This window comes from Apteryx rowi, unplaced genomic scaffold, assembly GCF_003343035.1.
Source record: "Apteryx rowi isolate R43461 unplaced genomic scaffold, aptRow1 scaffold_1408, whole genome shotgun sequence".
In the NCBI taxonomy this organism is placed as follows: Eukaryota; Metazoa; Chordata; class Aves; order Apterygiformes; family Apterygidae; genus Apteryx; species Apteryx rowi.
In genome coordinates, this window is record NW_020447651.1 from 48,992 (window position 1) to 53,938 (window position 4,947).

The window sequence follows — 4,947 nt, forward strand, 5'->3', positions numbered from 1 at the left end:
GACAAACGTCGGACGTTACCCGGGAAAATATATTATTATTGAAAGCGCTTAATTGTTAGTTTGAGCTCATAGAAAGAAAATTTGTAGCAGCAAGTGCATTTATCAACGGCAATTCCGAACCTGTTGTATCTGTCGCTTTAATAAAATCTTGTTCTTTTTACTTTGCGAAACTGACCCAGGGAAAGTCCTCAAACAGCGGTGCTCTGGCAGGCAAATGTAAATTATAAAGATAAGGAAGGGCCTTCCGTCCCTCCCTTTCATGCGACAAGTGGGTACATGGGAACTGGTTTGTGACATCTACATGTCAGAGCAAATCCACCTTTAATGGAAAAGGTCTGCTAATATCAGCATGCATAATTCTAAATAGTGTGGCCTCCAGCAGAGAGCTTTAGCAATTGTTTTGGGTTTTTTTTTTGAGAGAGAGAGAGATTTTTAAGGTCTTCCATCACATCTGGTGAGTGTATTGTTGCAAGAATGAACCTTATAAAGGACAGAGAGGCCAACGGGTTCTCAGTGGCTTAGTGCAGAATCAGGAGTGCTTCTGGGTCCATCCGTCTTGTTCCCAGCTGCCCTGTGCTTGCACTTGTGTTACCCAGAGGTTGATTTCATCCACAAGTTACTCTAAAAAGGACACTGGACTCTGATGAGATCATGAGAGTCTGGTTTCAAAGCACAGATCTAACTCTGCTCTCTTTCTCAACTCTGGGTGAAGGTGTGATGGAGAAAGCACACATGACATACATGATCACACCAAGGACTCTGTGAGGTGAGTGCTGATTGCTGAGGAAATTCTCAACACTCCCATTCTGGCTGAGGAAATGCAGGGTTCACTTCAGCTGCACGTGTACAAAACCACGCAGGAACATCTTGTGGCATTAGAATGACCTGAGCTTCTTGAAATGCCTCTCCAGTGCTGCTAAGATGCAATGGGAGAGCTGTGCCCTTCTGGAAGGCAGCTTGCAAACCCAGCAGGACACCCAAAGCAGACAGTCATGTGTCCTGAAAACAAGGTCTCCTAAAGGGAGAGTCAACTCCTTCCCCAGCCCCTCYGACTGCATTGCTCAGCACCCTGGGGTGAGAAAAGGTCTTGGGCACCTCGCCCCTATGCAGACACCTCCATGGCAAGACCTCAGGGTGGGTGTCTGAATTTGTAGCTGAACCAACACATTGCAGAGCCTGAGAGCAAGTTCAAGAGCAGAAAGGAGAGGTAGGGAAACAAGGAGAAACACTGTGACCCTGCTGCCAAGGAAGCAGAGAGAGAGACAGAGGGGCACCTTCCCCAGATTGCACCTCCAGTGCACAGTGTGTCCTCCCAGGGCAGTCGTTCTCAGCCCCTTTGCCTTGCAGGGGGAAATGGGCACRTGGCAGGAGAGAGGCAGCTCTGCTTTTCTGGAAATCTGACTGCAGAGGAGGTGAAAGATGCCCTAGAGCCCTTCACCTTCAGAGCAGTGGGAAGGCTCTGTTGGGTGGGAGAGGGGAAAAGAAAGGGTGTCTTGCTCAGAGGAAGACATCTCCAAGGAAGGACCACAAGAGAGTTGCCTGAATCCAGCCTGCCACAGTGCTTCTGTGGGCACTTTCCTAGCACTCCCTGAGCATCTCGCAGCTGCCTGGAGCTGTCCCACTGGGAGCTCTTTCTCTGTCCCCACGTCTCTCCCCTGTCACTGCTCACAGACCCCATGCCACCCGCTGGGCATTCRGCTCTGCCCTGCGGAAACCTTGTGGCCAAAGGGCACTGCCCAGGGGCATCTCTGTGTTTGCAGGACCTAAGGAGCAGGTGAGACTAAGCCTGATGAGACTGATGAGAGCTGCAAAGGTGCTATTGCTGCTGCCTGCAGGTAAGTGGATGGTGGAAGGAACTTTCTGGGATCCTTGAAGACCTATTGATCCCTCCCAGTAACACTGCAGAACTCTCCTTCAGTCATCTAAGCCTAAAACATCCTTTTCAATTTGTGACCTGCCAAAGATACAAAAAAAAAATCAGAGCCCCAGGAGAGTGCCTTCCCTTTCAGGTATGCTTGCCATGAGTGTCCTCTTGAAAAGACCCCCTCCAGACATGTTCTGAGCGTGAGCTAGAGCTGTGAGACCTGACTCACGCAGCACCCTCTCAGCAGGAGAATGAACCTGCCCTGCCGGYGGTTACTCCTCCCACCCAAAGCTTCTCCCTGCAGTACTGTGGGGAGTTCCTCGGGCAGGCTGAGTGCTGACCCTCACAGGCGGCAGAGTCACTACTCTGGGCACACAGCACCCTGGGGCACAGGTACACTGCTGTGAATTACAGCCCTGGGCAGACCTGAGTGCACTCGCTGGCTTCACACCCCGTACCAGTCCTGAAGAAAGTAGCTGTGATGCCTGTCCCTGTGACGCTGTGGCAGGGAATCCCTGCTCTGAAGCATCTTCTCCTCATCCTCTGCAAAGGAGAAGCTGGGGGAATGATCCTTAAAAAACTGTCACGGGGTAGCATGGCTTTAGAAGACCCCTCCAGGAACAACGCTAGCATTGCCCTGCAGCCAGAGACTTACTGTGCRWAAGGCTGTGAAGATTTCTCCCACAATGAGCTCTCCTCTGCCCTCCCACTCCACRCTGCCTTTCACTTCTCATCTCATGTCAGCAGCAGCAGGCAATGCCTGGAGCCCTGCTGCTCTTTGCAGAGGAGCTGCTCCTGCACACAGCTGTCTTTCAGCAGTGCTGCCAAGTTACCATGAGCTCCCTCCATCCCGGGAGCCTGGGCCCGCTCGGCAACAGTGGTCCAGCTGAAGTCCTGACTTTCTCTGTCCCTTGTGCTCCCTTCTCTTGGGAAACATGGCTTGAGGCAGACTAAAATAATCAACAATGGTCCCTCTCTAAGCCTTCCTCTGAAGGAAGACTGATTCCAGCATCATGATTTATTTCATCAGAGAATGGTTATCTGCAAGAGGTGGAAATGTCCCACACTGGAAGCACCGATTTGCATCTCTTAACTAGGCTGGACACCTAGATGGGGACAGGAAGGGAGCTCACTGACACATGGTTCAGGTGTTGATTCAGATGAGTCAATCTGGGCATCGCATGCTGGTTTAGAAGCTCTTGGCCTGGAGTGGGATTCAGATCCCTCCCATGATCTCCATACAAAACACAGGAGGTGGGATTCCCCTTGCCTAAGTGGAAGTGTACACAGCAGAGATGTCTGCGAGGGAGCTCCTTGTCTATGCTTCCATTGTAATCACTGGAGATGGAGGGTGGGAGTCAGTTGCTCACACACMAACACCTGGTGACAGTTGAAGAGACAGAGGTCGTCTAAGGAATGTGCCAGTGTCTGCCTGCTCTGATGGAGTGACTGTGAGACCCACATCCTTCTGGAGCATCAGGTGGGGCCCAGCTGGGGTATTTCCTTGGCCCTCTCAAATGACACTAGATGCCTAATACTGCTAGAGCACCGCTCACTATGAAGCTGAAACACAAGCAGATCCCTACAGGGCAAACTGGAAATGTGATTCAGTGCAGATACTTGATTTAATGACATTAAAATAGGCTGGAAGATCCATATTGGATGCCTGGGGTGTCCAGCACAACCACATGCTCTAGCAAATACAGCACGGCACTTACTGGAGAACCGTCCCTGTTTGGAGTAGTGCCCCAGAGCATCTTGGGTTTCCTACCTGTGCGCAAACAAATGACTCCTACCTCTGCCTTCAGGCACAGTCAGTATTGTCCACATCCAAGCGTGCTTCATAAATGGGAGGCACATMACACCAAGGTCTCCACTCTAGTCTCTGCATTCTCACACCCTTCTAGCTCTCCTGTCCCTGAATCTCTTCTCTCCACCCCCCTCATCCCCCCCAAGATGATATGACCAGGGACTGTGCTAATGATGTCCACAGGGTGGCTGTATCACAGGCTCCCCAGGCCCAGGGGCTTCTTCAGTGGCACCCTGTCCTTCCTGGAGTTCAGCTCACCTCTGTCACAGGCCCCAAGGTGCTGCAGAGTCAGCACAGGCAGCAAACCCATTCCTGCACAGCCCAGCTGTGTTTCTGCTGCCTGGGACACTGCAGGCTTTGCTCTCTTATTGGSAACCTCCTTTCACCATTACATTGCCACCTGCTATCTATGCCAGCACATCTCTGCTCTGAAGTAGGGCCATCACACACACAGTGTCCTTGGTAACCAGTTTCACCATGACCAATCTGACTGAAACATTGCTAAAATAACTAACGTGTGTTAAGATCACTCACACGACCTAAAGGAACCAACTGTAGGGTACAAGCTCTTCAAGTGTTGGATATAACGTATTGAGCTGTGCCTGGGGGGTGGATGAAGAGTGAGTCGAGAGCTTATGGGTAAGGATTAAAGGGCAGGCTAGCATGGATGACGCTGTTGTGGGTATTTACTTCAGGCCACCTGATCAGGAAGAGAAGGCCTCATTGACTTCCTRCAGACAACTGGAAGTAGCCTCACGATCCCAGGCCCTGGTTCTCGTGGGGGACTTCAACCACCCTGATATCTGCTGGAAAGACAACACAGCTAGGCACAAACACTCCTGGAGGTTCCTGCAGAGCACTGATGATCACTTTTTGACACAGGTGGTGGCAGATCCAACAAGGAGAGGTGTGCTGCTGGACCTCATACTAACAAACAAAGAAGGACTGGTTGAAGATGTGAAGGTCGGGGGCAGAGTAGGCTGCAATGAACATGAGATGGTGGAGTTCAGGATCCTGTGAGGAGGAGGCAGGGCAATAAGTAGAATTGCAACCCTGGACTTCAGGAGAGCAAACTTTGGCCTCTTCACGGACCTACTTGGAGGAATGCCATGGGTTAGGGCCCTAGAAGGAAGGGGCATTCAAGAGAGCTGGTTAATATTCAAACATCACTTCCTCCARGCTCWAGAGCGGTGCATCCCTATGAGTAGGAAGTCAAGCAAAGGAGGCAGGAGACCTGCATGGATAAGCAAGGAGTTCCTGGCAAAACTCAACC